The following is an 18,428-nucleotide window of genomic DNA, read 5'->3' as shown; positions in this document are numbered from 1 at the left end:
AACTGATAGATGACCTAGGTTTGGGAGGCTGGAAGATGGGGGAGAAGAGGGGGGTTACGGTAAAGGAAGGAGAGTGAGAGCCAGGGGATATGTAGGCTTTGGAGGTGCTCCTGGGGGAGGTTGCTGCCTATTCAAAGGCCTGTACAGTCTAGAGACTGAGGAACATGCTGGAAACCGCAGGGTGTCAGGACCTGGTTGAGGTTAGTGTTTGTTAAAGAAAACTTCTCAGACAGTTGAGTTATGAGCACGTGCCAGCGTTTTATTACAGTTTTGCGACGCAAGGGAAGAGGCCCATGGTAGGTGTATTCAGAGAGTCAGTCTTGGTAGGAAGAATGATTAAATCATCATTGAAAAGAATGTCTGGTTATAAATCCTTAGACTCTGATAGTTGACAAGTCAACTGGGTGGGTGGTAGTGAGTTCCCAGAACAAACAATCTTTTTCAAGTTCATTAGAAAGTTGCTTAGAAAAAAGCATTTTATCTGGAATGCTGTTGATGTCTTTTCACTAGGATGTTGTGAATTTTAACAGTAGGCAATTTGGTTCTGTACCAGACCAGGTTTGGGGCAGTTTTTCTTTTATAGGTTCAAGGTCACAGTGGAGTGCACGTGAGTTTTCAGGGATCTGCTGGTGAAGAGCTTTGTAACCCAAGCTGAGGAGAGTTTGGATTTTTATCCTGAGGGCAGTAGGGAGTCACTGAGGAATCTTCAACCCCACCCATACGTGTGGGGAGGGGATTAGCTGCAGTGTGAGGCTGCAGCAGCAGGGGTGGAAGTTAGTAGAATATTTTAACTCTCCAGGGGAAAAATGAGAGCTTTGAGTTCAGTCTGTCTCCTCCTTTGCCCCCTTCCTCCCCAGCCCCTCCACCTGGAGCAGCTCTGAGACAGAAGCATAGCTGCGGGGGTGGAGGTGGGAATTAGCAGTTGCTTTTCCTCCAGAAGAGTCGGTTTTAACTTTTTAAATTTAAATGAAAATTCTTCTTGCCACAATAAAAGAAAAGATGGTTATGTTAGGATGAAGGTGAAAAGATTTTAGAGGAAGAGCTCAGGGAGGAGAGCCAAGACCCTTCCAGTGGGCGCTGGGCCCCCTCTGCCTCCAGCCCTGGGCCTGGTCCCCCACCCTCTCCTTCCAGGCGTGGTCCGTCTCTGTCCTGAGACACCAGAAGCAGTGTCAGAACCCAGGGTATCACCTGGATGTGGCCTCGGCCTTGAGGCTGTCCTCAGCATCTCTGCCCTAATATGCTGTAATTACGTAAGGTTCTGTCCTCCCTCAGAAATCTGCAGGCTGAACCTACTACTCCAGGCTGCTTCAGTGCATCTGCTGCGGTTAAAATAGAACCTTCAGAAGTGCCCTTGCCCCAGGTTGCATACCTGTTGGCATGTGACGATCTGCGCTGTGTTTTCTTGTCACTATTTAACGATGTCATGGTGTCATTCTGTGCACAGGTGTAGCTAGGTTACAAGAATTCTCAGGGAACCTGGACTCGGGCTAGGTCTCAGTGGTTTGTGGGGTTGTACCCCTGTAACCGGATTCTTCTTTGGCAGGTGTCTCTGTGGTCTTACTGTTCCAGTGTTTTCTCTGTTCCCTCATTATAATGTTTAATCACTGTCTTGTTAACATACTGCCATAAAAATAACCCTCCATAACTACCTGCTATAAATTGTACGGGCATATTTGAGAATACGCACTTCTCTTCTAAACTTGATGTGAATAGGGACTTGCCCTTAACTTCTATTACTCTTAGAAACATATATTCAAAATAAATAATCATTCTCCTTTTTTAAAATTGTCATCCAGGTTGCAGAAATATGTGCCTCTAAGAACTCAGGAGGACCTACTTTGTGGGAGCAAAGGTAGTGAGTCATACCTGCAAGCTTGGAAACGAGAGTTCACTTGTGCCTCTTCATCCAGTCGGGACATTTCCTCGGCAACCATTTATGCAGCAATTAAAAGATGAGGAGTTGAGAGGTATGTACTTGGACATTTTAATCCTCAGATGCAATCCCTGTCATATTGAAAACCTCAGTTTTCATTTAAAATAAGTAAATAAAAATGCTTCATACTTAATTATAGAAAAACACACTATTAAGGTATGTGTATGTTTTGTGCTGTCTTTTTTTTTAACATCTTTATTGAAGTATAATTGCTTTACAATGGTGTGTTAGTTTGTGCTGTATAACAAAGTGAGTCAGCTATACATAAACATATATCCCCATATCTCCTCCCTCTTGTGTCTCCCTCCCTCCCACCCTCCCTATCCCACCCCTCTAGGTGGTCACAAAGCACCGAGCTGATCTCCCTGTGCTATGCGGCTGCTTCCCACTATATCTATTTGACATTTAATAGTGTAAATCTGTCAATTGTGCTGTATCTTCTTGATGCTCTTTCTCTGATGGGAGTGTTTGTATATATTAATGCTGGCTTATTTGGGAAAGCAGAATAGAAGATTACTGCTTGAAGTGATTTCATTTAGCTGTGAAGTTATTTGGAAACGCAGATAATCTTCTCACATGCCTGTATTTGAGTTTTGTTATTATCAGAATATCAGCATGGGGACCAGGGAAATCTGTTAATCATTTGTTTCATCTTTCAGTGTTCACACTTAAATTTATATCTCTCCTTATGTGTTAGTTGTTTCAGTCTCCCTTAGATGGTTGCTGAAGTGTAATGCTCTGTGGCTTGAGGGAAAATGTGGAAGGGAGTGAGGGACTCTTCCACCAAGTAGACACAACCTCGGTTTGCTAAAGGTTTTCCTCCAACTCTTCACTCTCATCCTTCTTAAATAGGTTTCTACTTGGATGTCCATGAGGATATGATAAACATTTCTCTTCCTCTGTGAAACACTAATGCTCCCAGACTTTCTTTAACATGGACTTGCACTAATCAAAACTACAATGAGATATTGTCTCACACTGATCAGAATGGCCATCATCAAAAAATCTACAAACAATAAATGCCAGAGAGGGTGTGGAAAAAAGGGAACCCTCTTGCACTGTTGAGGGGAATGTAAATTGATACAGCCACTGTGGAGAACAGTATGGAGGTTCCTTAAAAAACTAAAAATAGAGCTACCATATGACCCAGCAATCCCACTACTGGGCACATACCCTGAAAAAAACATAATTCAAAAAGAGTCATGTACCACAGTGTTCATTGCAGCACTATTTACAATAGCCATGGAAGGACATGGAAGCAACCTAAGTGTCCACTGACAGATGAATGGATAAAGAAGATGTGGCACATATATACAATGGAATATTACTCAGTCATAAAAAGCAACGAAACTGAGTTATTTGTAGTGAGGTGGATGGACCTAGCATCTGTCATACAGAGTGAAGTAAGTCAGAAAGAGAAAAACAAATACCATTTGTGTGCTAACACATATGTATGGAATCTAAAAAAAAAAAAAAGGTTCTGAAGAACCTAGGGGCAGGACAGGAATAAAGACGCAGAATGGACGAGGACACGGGGAGGGGGAAGGGTAAGCTGGGACAAAGTGAGATAGTCACGTGGACATGAATACATTACCAAATGTAAAATAGGTAGCTAGTGGGAAGCAGCCGCATAGTACAGGGAGATCAGCTCAGTGCTTTGTGACCACCTAGAGGGGTGGGATAGGGAGGGTGGGAGGGAGGGAGATGCAAGAGGGAGGAGATATGGGGATGTATGTATATGTATAGCTGATTCACTTTGTTATAAAGCAGAAACTGACACACCATTGTAAAGCAGTTATACTCTAATAAAGATGTTAAAATAAAAATTAAAAACAAAAACGAAAACAAAACATGGACTTGCACTAAATTCCATCTTAATGAATAAGGTGTCTTCTTTTCATGCGCCAGTGAAAGAGAAAAGTCCTACTAGTTACATGACAGGCTTGTTTTCAATAGTGTCAGAGATAATCTGAAGAGAACCATAATATTAAATCATTAGTGGTGCTAATTTTAAATAGGGCTATGCTGTGATCCTAGATCAGGTATTCTGTAGAAATGTTAAACCCAAGGTGAAATCTAGCGATTGGCTGTTTTCTAACTGGAGACTGAGAGAAGCCACCTCCCCACTCTGAGGGCCTGAGGGCTTCATGAACGTTTTCAACTTTTAGCCACAATCATTTGAATTTTCTTTTGGATACCTCAGTCGATTCCCTTCTGTCGCCAGCAACTTTGAGACTTTTACTGCAGAAATGTGACAGATTAAGTAGGTGAACTTTGTTGTTATGGTTTTTTATCTCTTCCCTGGGTACCTAGATCTGTGGAAGAAATTATAACAAATCCCTGGTCTAGAGTCAAGCCTCTGGACTCTTTTTTTTCCCTATAGTGAAAGTGAAAATTTACTAATTCTTAGAGTCAAAATGTATCTAAGCTACTTAATTCTTAAGTCCATTTTGACAATGACCTTTTAGTGGTACTGATGATGCAATTCTACCCTTAATTTTAACTTCTTTCATTTAATTACATATTTGAAATGTCAGGCTGTAGTTCACGAACTTCCTTAAGTTATTTTTACACTGGGGTTATAAATAAGATAATAATTTGGCTTATTATTTTTAATATCTGTGACTTTTTTTGTGAAATAAAAATTGATTTATCAATTGATTCATGCATTCATTCACTGAATGTCTCCTATTTGCCAGTCACTGTATTAGGTGCTGGAGATACAAAGATTAAGACCTAGTCTCTTACTTTAAAGGTGCTAACAAGTACACAAGGAGAGGCGCATAAATAAATATTGTTATAAGAATAGCAAACACTTCTGTAGTACTTACTATATGCCAGGCACTGTTCTAAGTGCTTCCTAGGCATTAACTTTAACTCATGAATTGATAAAAAAGCCCTATGATGTTCTTACTATTATTTTCTCTATTTTACATAAAAACAAATTAGGGCCCGGAGAGGTTAAGCACTTGTCCAAGGTCATAAAGCTTGTTTTGGTTGACAGTCGAATGTAGTTAAGTGCAGAAACAGAGCTGCCTATGGAATGCTCTGGCAGAACAGGGGAGCATCCAGCTGGGGAAATGGGGAATGGAGATGTCGTATCAGTGACATCTTCCCGAAGGAGACAATCCCTGAACAAGTGGGGTGGAAGAGGCAGATTTCTCTTTGAAATATTTATTAACATAAATGCCGCATCATAAATGAGTTCATAGGTCAAATCAGTGACAAATACCAGAAGATGAGGAGATAGTAAATATATGCCAGATCCCTGCATCTTCAATTTAAACGACAAGGAAAAAGATTTCCAATTTTGAGGCAAACACTTACTTTCAATTGGTATAAAGTACGGTAAAAACTTGGCATTTGAAAAAATCTAATAGAAATGTTAATTTACTTATACTCTGTAAGCATGTGGGATAAATGTGTGATCCTTTGGAAGATTCTAAAATGAATGCCCAGTCACTGAAGATTTTATCTTGGGAAACCTGTAGTAATCTAATAGTCTACTACTAGTATTTATTTGTGTAAACGCAGGGGAAAGATTGGTTAACATCTTTCAGATTAAAATTTGGCAGAACTACCTGATTAGGTAAGTTAGTTTCATCATTACAGAGATGAAAAACTATTCAGAAGGTGGGCTGGTGGCACCCATGCCTGGCCTGGCTGCGCTGGGTCTTTGCTTTTCCACCTTCCTGTCCATCCCCTACTTTTTTGAGCATCGGCCGTGTATTTAACCACCCTTTTGCCCCCCACCCCCCTATAAGTCTTCTCTGCTGACTTCCTCATTACTCCCACTCATCACTGATGACTGCCTCATTGCTCTCCACCCTGCCCCAGCTTCACGGGATGACCCACCTCCTTCCCTGACGGCATGGGTTTTGGGGCTTGTCTTCACCAGTGATCTCCCCAACTCCCCTCAGTTCCCCACTTCCTAGACCTTGTCTACTCATGGCTCAGATCAGTAAGTCAGAAATTCCCTCCTTGACCACATCCTCTTGTCCATCCACCTTGTCCCACAGAGTTACACCCGCTGCCTCTCCTTTGATCTCACTGAGACCTCCCTAATCGGTGGACTCCTTTGCTCTGTACTTAGCCATTAGTTCCTTCCTGTCTTTATTTCCCTCCTTGTCCATGTAGAATCCGTGGTCCAGGTTTTAAGTCACTCTCTTGCCAAAAGCTTACACCTCCTGACCTTTTTGTCCTTTTGCTTGCATCCAGGCTGCTGAGCAGTGTTGGAGCGAATCCTACGAGGAGGTAGATTGGTACCTGTTTGCATAAGTTGAAGTGTTGCCCAACACTGCACAGCACTTGCATGATTCTGGTTAACTGTCCTACTCGTTCTTCATGGTGCCTGTTACTAAGCTAGTCCAATCCTCAAACTCATGATCCTTCTTCTCCCCACTTACTCTCATCAGCCGAGTTCCTGCAGTGGAACTCTCTGTCCCACCTGCCACGGAGCCTTCTCTGGTCCTGATGACCTCCTGGTTTTTCATCCACCTTTTATACTGTCTTAATTGTCTTTGTAGGTTTCATTTCCATCAAACTGACTTCTGTTATAAGACGAGTACAGACATCTGTTTTCTCTCCTAAGTACAGTAAAACATTTTTGTGCTTCTGTCCTTTGCCTTCTGCTGGAATTTATTGGAGGGTGGCAGGCCCCTGGCTTTCTTGTGCTGTGTGTGTGAGCACTCACGTGGGCCGCAGACCTTCATTCTGTGACCTTAGCCAGGTGCAGTGCCAAGCCTTACACAGGAGCCACCTCCCTCGGCTGCTGGATAGTCCTGTGCTCTGCAGAGATAGTCCCCTAGGGTTTATTCTGCATACGTGCAGTAGAAAATTTGATTGGCATCTTTCAGATTAGAAATGGGCAGGAATTTCGTAGATAGATCAGTTTTATTATTACAGTGTTCTAAAAGCGTTGTCTTCAGCATGGCTCACCTTTGCAGATTATCGAGGTGCACTGAGGTGAGAGATTTGGCCCCCACTTCTGCCAAGTCAGCCTCAGCTCTGTTCTCGTCTACACCTCTGTGTGCTGATTCTCTGATCCGCTGTTGGAGGATTGCTGCCCACTCCTGCTGCTCCCCCGTGCTCCTGCTCCCCCTTGCTGCTGCTCCTCATAAATGCTGCTGCTCCCCCATGCTGCTGTTCCCCCATGCTGCTGCTCCCCCGTGCTGCTGCTGCTTGTAAATGCTGCTGCTCCCCCGTGCTGCTGCTGCTTGTAAATGCTGCTGCTCCCCCATGCTGCTGTTCCCCTGTGCTGCTGCTCCGCACTTCTCTCATTTTCTCCCCCTTCTCTTCTTTTGTCTTATCTGTTTGGTTGGCTTTCACATAAAAACGGGAACGTTTAGTAGACATTATTCACTGATTTATTAATTATTTCATTCCAGAGCTGGGCATTCAGGGATGCAAAGATTATGAGCATGACATAGTACTGCCCTTGTGGTGATCGTAGGGAGAAACATCTGACTGTGACATTCCAGTATATTATAATAAAGACTGTTAAAGTCTGTGCTGAGCATTATATTTATGTAATTTCATACAGTCTTTTAAAAAATCCTGTTTTTTTCATACCACCTTTATTCAGTTTATGGTGCATTTGTTATCACTGTGATTCTCATGCGTAACGTATTCTCACCAAAGTATTTTATTTGCCCCTCTGTTACCGTCTAAGGCCAACTTCAGACTTATGCCTTGGCATACTTCACCACAAGCCTGATATCTTCAGATAGGTTGTCGCAGAGGGTATATCACAACCCCTTTGAGATGACTGAAGATGATAGTTCAGTCCAGTTTTATGCGTCACGGGCAGCTGGAAACTAGCCCTCTGCACCCTGCTGAGGAGCCCGAGCTGCTTCTGTCCTGTGCATGGTTGTGCCCTGACCTTCACTTCTTTGCGGAGGGCTCCTGTGTCCCGACGTCATAGTTCCTACCCTCTGTCCCAACTCAACTCCTTTTGTTTTTATTATTTTACTCTAGAGAAGCAACTCACTGATTATTCTGAGACACTGTTCTGTAAGAACTAGTTATTAATTTGATCAGTAGACGTTTATTGAGCATTACTACCAGCCAGGTACCACTCTTGAGTGCTGGGAACAGATAAGGGCACAAAGTAACACCTCTGCCCACTTGGAGCTTTTGTTCTGGTGTGGGAGCCTCCCAGGAAACCAATAAACATGCGTTGCGAAGCCAGATGGTGGTCGATCCTGGGAAGAAAGTAAAGCCGGGTAAAGGGGTGGGAGACACGGGCGGGGTGTGTGTGCTGCTGTATTCATTACATCCCAGGCCTCTCTGAGGAGCTGACAGTTAACCACGGACCTGAGTGTCTTGGTCAGTTTGGGCTGCTGTAACAAATAAAACATATATGGGCGGCTTAACGACAGACATTTGTTTTTCACACTTCTGGAGGCTGGAAGTCTGAGATCAGGAGGCCAACACGGGCAGGTACTTGGTGAGGACTCTTCCTGGTTTCAGACAGCTGCCTTCTTGCTGTATCCTCACAGGGCAGAGAGAAAGATCATTTCTCTTGTGTCTCTTCCTATAAGGGCCCTAATCCCAATCATGGGGGCTCCGCCCTCATGACCTAATCACCTCCCAGGGGCACCACCTCCAAATACCATCACAGTGGGGATTAGGGCTTCAACATATGAATTCTGGGAGAGGCAAGCATTCAGTCCACAGCACTGAGTGAAGTGAGGAAGAGCATTCCAGGCACAGGGAATCGCAAATTCGTAGGCCCTGGCATGAGACTGGGCTTGGCTTGTCAGAGGGATAGCCCTGTCAGAGCAGAACAGGCAGGAAAGGAAACAGCATTTGGAAATGAAGTTGGACAGAGATCGAGGTCCAGTCCACGTCAGGCTAATAGCTGTGGTGGGCAGTTTAGATTTGATTCCCAGGCATGAGGAGTCTTTCTGAAAAGGGGAAAGATGTGTTAGGACTTAGAATTTTAAAAGGTCACTTTGGATGCTGTGGGGTTGAGGGTCAAAAGTAGAAACTGGGGTGGTTTAGGGGAGAGCTGGTGTGCCTGAGATGGGCTGGTAGCTCAGTCTGGATTGGGGAAGAGGTTCTTGGATTGGGGACATTGAAGGTAGAGCTGGTACATTTTGCTGATAGATCATTTGTGGGGTATGAATGAAAGAAGAGCCAAGGAGAACCCTCAGATTTTTATACTGAGCAACTAGGTGGAGGAAGGTGCCCTTTACTGAGATGGGGAAAGTGAGGGTTGATAGTGAAGGATGTTGGTGTGAAAAAGGATCTCACAGTCAAATACGTTTTGGAAAAATGGTTCTAGAGCATGATCAGGAGAGCTGGAGCAGGTACGACAGAATACAGGGGAGAGACTAAAGAAAACCATTTTTCTTTATTTCCCTATTTTTTCCTCCTAACTCTCCATATTCCCACCAACAGTTACTGAATGTTGGTGTGGTACCTAGAAAAAAAACCAGTTAATTCAGTCCAACCATTTGTCAGTTTATTCAGACAACTGATTTGACATTTTAATTAACCACAACCATAATGATTGTACTGATTGTTCAGATAGAGTCAACCACTGTGTTTGGTTGAAGCCAGAGCAATCAAGAGTGCAGTCAAAGTTTCCTGAGGAATCTTCTTGCCACTACAGAACAGGAAGATGGCATTTGCCCTCAATGTTAGATTCTGGTAGAATGCTGAGTGGGAGGCCCTTAGGGAATACGGGTAGGCAACAGCAGAACAAGATGAAAAAATACCAACAGGGAATAACCTGAGAGCAGCAGATAGATCAGTGAGTTAGAATGCAGAGTGTTGGAGAGGATGCACTTAGACTCTCCAGCGAGGTGCGTTTCCTCATGGGCCTTCCCCGGGTTTAGGGCACATTCTGCAGTGTCAGTGAGCATGGATGAAGGACAAAGCTTTGTTGGGGGAAGGGAGAGCTCACAAGGCTTGGTTGAAAACGGAAGGGAAGGGAGGTCCACCACTGCCCATCGTCCCACAGAGAGGTGTGCGGGGCCGGTGCGCCCTCAGTGTAGTGTAGGTCTGTGTTTGAGTGATGGGATGGTGCCCCCTTCCTATGTTTTTAAAAATAGATTTTGGTTATTTTTTTGTTTGTTTTTGTAGGTGAAGTTCATAACATAAGGTGAGCCATTTCCAAGTGAAAAGTGGCATTTAATCCATTAGCGTTGTGCAACCACCACCTCTGTCTAGTTCCAAAACATCTTCATCACCTCAAAAGAAACCTCTCTGTGTCCGTTGAGCAGTCACTCCTTATTTCCCCCTCTTTCTAGCCCTGGCAAACATCTTCACATCTTCACGTTTTTTATGGGGCACAAGAAAGCACCTTTAATGGTGGGTGAATACACAGGCTGCTTCGGACCAGGGAGCCCAGATTTGGGACACCTGCTATTTACAGGCATTGTTTGGGAACACCAGCTGCCCCCCCCCCACCCCGACCCCATACCTGGAGACCTTGGGACCTGTGGGAAGCTGCAGAAGTTCCCCAAAACTCAGAGAGGAAAAGGCACTGGGCCTGTGCGAAGCTGAGTTTGACTCTGTCCTCTCCCCTGCAAAAAAGTACCTTCCCAGCAAATGATCTGGGAAAAACGAGTGTGTTGAGGTGACCCAGAGGGTTTAAGGCAGTTGTGCTCATTCTGGCACAACTATGAACAAGCACGGTTAAAGGTAACATGTGAAGTGTCCTTTCCAACTTTGCCTGTCATACATCTGGCACCACCATTCAGCTGTTGAGGGCATCAAGAAATTACATAAAGAGATGAGAACATTGAATCATTAATGTGTTCTTTCAAATGGGAATTTGTAAGATCTTAAGGTCTTGAGACAGACTGGCCACACTCTTCTCAGTTGAAAATGTCGTTGTCCCAGCTGTTCAAGAACCAGATGTCGGAAACCTAATAGTACAGATTCTAGGGCACCTGCTGAGCTAAGTGAATGGAGTAGAGAGATGCAAAAAGTAGAAGGAATTTTTCATTCTTCCCTGTGTCCTTCTGTTATGGACTGTATGTTTGTGTTCCCCAGATTCATACATTGAAGGTCTAATAACCCCCAGTGTTTGGTATTCAGAGGTAGGGCCTTGGGGAGATAACAGGTTTAGAGAGTGGTGTCCCCATGAGGGATTAGTTTGCTTGTAAGAAGAGGACGACCAGAGCTTGCTCCCCCCGACCCTCGCTCCCCCGTAAGGACACAGTGAAAAGGGGGCTGTCCCCGAGCCAGGAAGAGAGCGCTCACCAGAGCCCGACCATCTGGCACCCTCACATTGGACCTAACAGCCTCCAGAACTGTAAGAGAAAATTTTCTGTTGTTTAAGCCACCCAGCCTGTGGAATTTGTTACGGAGGCCCGAGCTAATGAGACACCTTCCCTTCGTATTTATTCATTTGATGAGCTATACGTGCCAGTTGTACAAAACTAGATAATTAAATCCAAACACTACAGTGGTGTATAAAGTTTAAGTAAAACTCTATCTTCTTCCCTCCGATCATAAGACCTTTTGAAGTAGGCTTTGAACAGTTTGGGGTTTATTCTTCTAGACCCACGCCATCTAACAAAGTTGCCGTTTGCCACCTGTGGCAATTTAAATTTCTCTGTTTTAAGACTTTTTTGATGTGGGCCATTTTTAAAGTCTTCATTGAATTTGTTAACATATTGCTTCTGTTTTATGTTTTGGTTTTTTGGCCGCGAGGCATGTGGGATCATGTGGGATCTTAGCTCCCCGACCAGGCATTGAACCCACAGCCCCTGTGTTGGAAGGCGAAGTCTTAACCACGAGACCACCAGGGAAGTCACTGTGGCTATTTAAATTTAAATTAATTAAAATTAAATATAAGTAAACGTCCAGTTCCTCAGTCATACTGGCCATCTTTCACATGCTCAGTAGCTGTGTATGACGAGTTGCTACCATGTTGGACAGGGTAGGTGGAGAGCATTTCCATCATCACAGGATGTGCTGTTGAACAGCACCGTTTTAGATAAGTTCTATTCCTACACAAACATGTATATCTATATATAAATATATATATGCATATATATATATGTGTGCAGTTGGCATAATATGGTACATATGCTTCTGCAATTTGTTTTTTCCACCTAACGGAGAAACTGTTAATTTAGTGTGATGCACACGTAACATCATGCCAGGAAAATTATAAAACAGAGTGCATCATCGAACATAGAGTTTCAGTAAATTAAAACTCTTTTCAATTTCAGATCTTAAAGGTAGTTGCAGCATAGCTTTAAGGCCTTTTCCAACTTTAACTAAAGAAATTATTTTTTGAAATAGTCCACTCAGCCTTGGGTACGTAAAGAAAGACGATTCAGGAGATGTAGCTTGAGCTTAATCTACCATGCTTGCCATACATATTCATACACACACGTTTCTTTCTGTCCCTGTTTCATAACAGGGATTGTAATCTTTTTCTGTTTATCCACTATTTGGTAGACCAGGACTGTCCAAAATGGTAGCCACTAGGCACCTGTGGTTATTTAAACTAAATTAAACTAAAAATTCAGTTCCTCAGTTGTACTAGGCACGTTTCAAGTATCCATCTAGCCACATGTGGCTGGTGGATACGGGTGTTAGGCATCGTGGATATAGAGGATTGCTAGTTTGCAGAACGTTCATGTGGACAGTGTTGCACTAGAAGATATTCTTCAGATATCTTTCTCCTTAAATTCAGTGAGTTCTCCACAGGTGATGGATGGGGGACTCTGCCCAGGGGGACATGCAGAATTTCTGGGGGTGGGTGGAGAGCTTGCACTTCCATGCCCTTCCCGTTCAAGATTTTTTTAATTCCTCCCTCTGAAGACGCATGTTCTTCCAGCTATTTGTTGAGAATTAGTGTTCCATGGAAGTTAATTGTGGGAAAGAAAATTGGTACCAAGAGCTTTTCAAGGTTAGACTATTTGTGATAATTGGTGGTGCACACACACTGTTAAATAGCACCTGTATATACAGTAAACGTCACTGTTCAGTTTAGAATAGAAAGTAAATTACAGTGAGTGCTGACAAAAAAATATGTTTAAGCTTTTTAAAATGAGAAAAGAATAGAATATTGGAAATGCAAAACAGAATGTGTTTATGTTGACATTTATGTTAGAAAATACATAATTTGGACAAATTAACAGGAAACAGGAAGAATAGTTCCCTTTGGGAAGGGAAATGGTGTAAGGGAAACAGGGATAGAACAGAGTGGCTTTTTCACTGTATATTCTTTTCTTAATGTACCTTGTAACTATGTGCTTGTTAGTAAAAAAAAAAAAAAATCAATAAAGTAATTAAGGAAAAAATAAAACACATCCTTAAAATGTGCAGGATGGAGAACAGATTGTTTAGGAGGTAATAAGGGTCACTTAAGATAGAAAAAATTAAATAGTTGAATGAGAGCAGAGGGCTGGCCAGAGCTTTCACAGCACACCAGGACCTAGGGTTGGTGCACCATTTCTTACAGGCTGGTTATTTTACAGCAATTAAAGCTATTTTAAACTGTTTCTTAAATACATTTTAGAAGGAAAAATATTCGTAATACTGAATTTTTTTTTTTCTTCCATGCAAGTTTTCTTGACACCTGTAGAACACAGCTTAGGATTTAAACTCTTGGAAATTATTATCCCAGAAAGATCTGGTCTGGGGCACTCTGCTTCAGCTCCAGTTTTTCAAGAAGATGAATACTGGTGTTAACTGGGTGTAAGTGGAATGGTGAATGGGGTACAGTTTCTTCAGCACATGCTGCCCGCATATGTCACATGTGCACTGAGTAGGGATTTAATAGCCTGCACTGCTCCTTCTCCTTTTCATCCTTTGCTTACAACTACTGTCAGTGACCAGGAGGTGACAGGCCCGGCGGCGGGGGCGGGGGCGGGGCATGGGCAGTGGGGATGGCACTGCTTTCTTCCACCATCAAGTCCCTGTATTTCAGTCCTTAGCGGACTACGACATCAAAAATGGAGTGCCCACCATACACAACAATGAACTCAAAATGGATTAAAGACCTAAATGTAAGGCCAGACACCATCAAACTCTTAGAGGAAAACATAGGGAGGACACTCTATGACATAAAGCACAGCGAGATCCTTTTTGACCCACCTCCTAGAGAAATGGAAATAAAAACAAAAATAAAGAAATGGGACCTAATGAAACTTGAAAGCCTTTGCATAGCAAAGGAAACCATACACAATACGAAAAGACAGCCCTCAGAATGGGAGAAAATATTTGCAAATGAAGCAACTGACAAAGGATTAATCTCCAAAATTTACAAGCAGCTCATGCAGCTCAATATCAAAAAAACAAACAACGCAATCCAAAAATGGGCAGAATACATAAATAGACATTTCTCCAAAGAAGATGTACAGATTGCCAGCAAACACATGAAAGAATGCTCAACATCATTAATCATTAGAGAAATGCAAATCAAAACTACAGTGAGGTATCACCTCACACCAGTCAGAATGGCCATCATCAAAAAATCTACAAACAATAAATGCTGGAGAGGGTGTGGAGAAAAGGGAACCCTCTTGCACTGTTGAGGGGAATGTAAATTGATACAGCCACTGTGGAGAACAGTATGGAGGTTCCTTAAAAAACTAAAAATAGAGCTACCATATGACTGAGCAGTCCCACTACTGGGCATATACCCTGAAAAAAACATAATTCAAAAAGAGTCATGTACCACAGTGTTCATTGCAGCACTATTTACAATAGCCATGGAAGGACATGGAAGCAACCTAAGTGTCCACTGACAGATGAATGGATAAAGAAAGTGTGGCACATATATACAATGGAATATTACTCAGCCATAAAAAGAAATGAAATTGAGTTATTTGTAGTGAGGTGGATGGGCCTAGCGTCTGTCATACAGAGTGAAGTAAGTCAGAAACAGAAAAACAAATACCGTATGCTAACACATATATATGGAATCAAAAAAAAAAAAATGGTCATGAAGAACCTAGGGGCAGGACTGGAATAAAGACACAGACCTACTAGAGAATGGACTTGAGGACACGGGGAGGGGGAAGGGTAAGCTGTGACAAAGTGAGAGAGTGGCATGGACATATATACACTACCAAACGTAAGGTAGATAGCTAGTAGAAAGCAGCCGCATAGCACAGGGAGATCAGCTCGGTGCTTTGTGACCACCTAGAGGGGTGGGATAAGGAGGGTGGGAGGGAGACGCAAGAGGGAGGAGATATGGGAATATATGTATATGTATAGCTGATTCACTTTGTTATAAAGCAGAAACTAACACACCATTGTAAAGCAATTATACTCCAATAAAGATGTTAAGAACTCTATCATTCAGCAAAATTGATCTTTTTCTATTAAAGCAAGTTGCTAGGATCTGCGCTTTTTCAGGAAAGAAAACTAAGGGTAAAATAACTAGTTTGGGGAAAATTATGTCCTAAACTGCATATGTTACAAAGGAAATCCTTGTTGTGGAGTTTTAAGGCACAGCTTCCCAAAGGCAAGGGTAATTTTCAAAGTAGTTAACAATCAGTACGGCATGGGAATCCAGACATTCAGAATGGATGCCAATCTTAACTGGTGTGGCTGTACCCACGTGTACAGGCTGGATGTAACTCCTGCCGAAAGGTGAAGCCATTTGAGATGGGAGATGAGCTGTTCCTGGGTTTTGGGGCAGAGGCTGCTGGCTGTCCCCCAGTATCCATGACCCCCCTCTTTATAGAATCACTGGAACCTACTTCACAACTGGAGCGTTTGGCAGCTTTATGGCCATGAGACTAAATTCTGGTTAATTGGAAGTGTGTTACTATGTGATCCTTTCCAGAACCTTCTTTAAGGGACAATATGTGCCCCTCTTGCCCTCTCTTTATTTATATCTTTCCCAGTCTGCTGTCTGGAATTTAGATGCCACCATCTTGGACCATAAAGTTGGGTCACACGTGATAGAACAGCAAAACAGATGGAGTGCCCCACTTGCCTTCCTGGACGTTTTCCTGAGAGAGAAAGAAACCTCTCTTGTTTAAGCCGCTGATACTTTGAGCTTCCTGTCATTCTCAGCCAAACCTAATTCTAAGTAATGTAGCAGGTCCGTAACCTGCTAGGAAGATTCAGTTTTATCTTACTTAAAACTCCTAATTAAAAACAAAAAAAACCTCCTAATTATCCTGTGAGCTTGGTATTCTTGTTCTCATTTAATGGGTTAGGAGTCTAAGGTGAAATAAAAATTAAGTAGCTTGCCCAAATACACCCACGTAGAGCCAGCATTTGAATCCATGTCCTGACATCAAACCACCAAAAGCTTAATCCTTGTTTTAGTAATTCATACGAAACATAGAGAAGGGCACGTGGTGTATGGTTTTGTAACATTCACGTTTTGGCACAGACCCAGTTTTGTGGATTTTTTAAATAGACGTTCGGTTTTTCAGAGAAATTCATTTGCGGCTTTTTGAATGTGACAAACATGTCAACAGTTTTTCGGTCAATAATACTTATCAGAAAAGCTTTTTTTTTTTTTTTTAATTCAAAGAAACCTGTGTTGTTCCTCTAATTACCAGTATTTGCTTAATTGTAATTTGCTAATTGGGACATTTCTGTGAAAAGAGAATAGTTCGAAAAGAGATTTGTAGTTCGTTTTCTTTAGTTATGTCTATGTGGAAGAAAATTGGGGATTTTTTAGAATTCTTCTTACTCTGCAGCAACTCTAGACCATTCCCCCATATTTTTTATGTGAGAATGTAGAAATTAGGATGACGGTGGAATGAAGGTTACAGGTTCTCTAGGTGATGACATGGAGGCAGCCTCTGCAGCCGGCATTTTCTGCAGTGTAGGTACAGAACAGAGACCTGGGATGGCTGCATGCCGAGCTGCTCCAGGCTGGGCTGGAGTGGGCAGGTCGGCAGCTGATGCCTGGAGGGCAGGTGGGGCCCAGCGGGTCTGGGGAGGCTGGTGAACTGGGTCCAGTGCAAACAACCGCTTGGCAGCAGAACCTGCTGTAGAGACAGGAATTTTGACCTGCTGCCCAGGCTCCTGTTGGTGCCCTGGGTGCCGCTCCAAGTTCATTCACTCATCGCAGGGCAGACATTTAATTGGTTCAGAACAGCAATCTCTTGAGTGTATTCCTGGGAACACTGGATCTGCAGGATTTGCTGTATAGAAGAGGATTCTGTGGCAAATAAGTTTGAGAAAATGCTGTGTTCTGATAGCTCTCCTGGAAACTCACAGTGCACGTGTGGCATATCAAAGTCTAAGACGTTGAGAAATCTGTTGACCTTTACAGAGTTTCTGAAACTTACTTGAAAATAGAAATTGTATCTTAAAATTTAATGTCCTGTGTAACCTACTTCATGATTCTTTTAATAAGCAATTAATAGTGGTTTTGGAAGTTGCTGTTTGAGTGGGCTGAGTCCCTGAGAAAATACAAGATTTGAATCAAACAACATGGGGCTTTTCTTGGTGTCCTGTCTGCTCTCATCTGCCAGGCCATATTCCTTAAAGTTCAGTGCATCTGTGCTTGTGTATATTTCACAGAAGCAAAACTTTAATGCTTGAAAGGCCCTTTGAGGTCGTCTAATTTGGCCTCTTCATTTGCTAGTTGAAGAAAGTAGGATTTAGAAAGATTAAGTCACTTGCCAAAGGCTAAACGGCTAATAAATCAGTGAGGATGCCGGGGGCCAAGATCTCTTAATGCACCATTAGTCAGTTCCTGGTGGAAATTACTTGAGGTAGGTAGTTCCTTACTTTCAAGACTTTTTTAGTGATATCTTTGGATTAGGATGGGAGAAGACCAAAAGAGTGGATGTTTGCTTTCCTGTCAAGGCTTGGGAGAGGTCAAGTGAGCAAAAGAGGGGGCAAGCCCGTGGAGGCAGAGATGGAGCTCAGTAAAAGAAGCCCTGCAGGGGAAAGCAAGAGCCCGGCTCAGGAGTGTTCTGAAAAATTATCCTATTTGTGTGGCTGAGAATGACTTAAAATAAGCTCTCTTTTCAAGTTACCTCCACGTGGCTCCTAAGCAATAAACAGATGAGCGACTCAACAGACAGTATTGCCGCTATTGTCCTATTTTATAGGGTGGCAGCTGCCTTGAGCCCATCAGGAAATGCTCATCGGCTGCCAGAGGTAACACTCGTCTGTTTTTCATGGAGTTAAGGATTTGGAAAGAATGACTTTTGGAAATTTTTTTTCTAACAAGGCCTAGGGTATTGACATCATTAGGGTCCAAATTATTTTGCTTTGATTTAGATTTTCTTTCTTTCGTGGTGAAGTTAGTAGACCCTGAAATTGAATCCTTTATTGCTGTGCGAGGTTCTTTTTCTGTTCTATTTATTAAGTATCAGAATGTCACCTGTCATTAATTTTTGTGGAGTTCATCTTGAGTATTTTTCTTATGTTTTATGAAATGCTATCTCTAGTCCTACAGTGAAACAACACTATCTTATCTGTTATAACCAAAGCTTTCTGTTTACATGTCCCCTTTGGAAGGTGCTACATTCAGAATAAAAGCTGCACATCTGACCTCAAACTGTAAGGATATTAAATTTTCTTCCTGACAGCCCGG

General features: G+C 42.7%; 1 long non-coding RNA gene across 3 annotated transcripts in view; it reads left to right on the top strand.

Moving 5' to 3' along the window:
* Positions 1–18,428, top strand: part of LOC309966089 — a 198,599-nt gene that overhangs the window by 66,946 nt on the left and 113,225 nt on the right. For 2 of the 3 annotated variants that reach the window (XR_014326429.1, XR_014326430.1), the window contains exon 5: positions 1,797–1,967. This is a non-coding gene — a long non-coding RNA (uncharacterized lncRNA). Of the gene's footprint in view, positions 1–1,796; positions 1,968–5,467; positions 5,523–18,428 lie in introns of all 3 variants that reach the window. The other variant, XR_014326431.1, reaches the window with a different exon arrangement.

The sequence above is a fragment of the Leucopleurus acutus genome (genome assembly GCF_964270905.1).
Source record: "Leucopleurus acutus genome assembly, chromosome: 9".
NCBI lineage: Eukaryota > Metazoa > Chordata > Mammalia > Artiodactyla > Delphinidae > Leucopleurus > Leucopleurus acutus.
The sequence above is the reverse complement of the archived record's forward strand: the minus strand, read 5'-3'. Positions and strand labels throughout refer to the sequence as shown.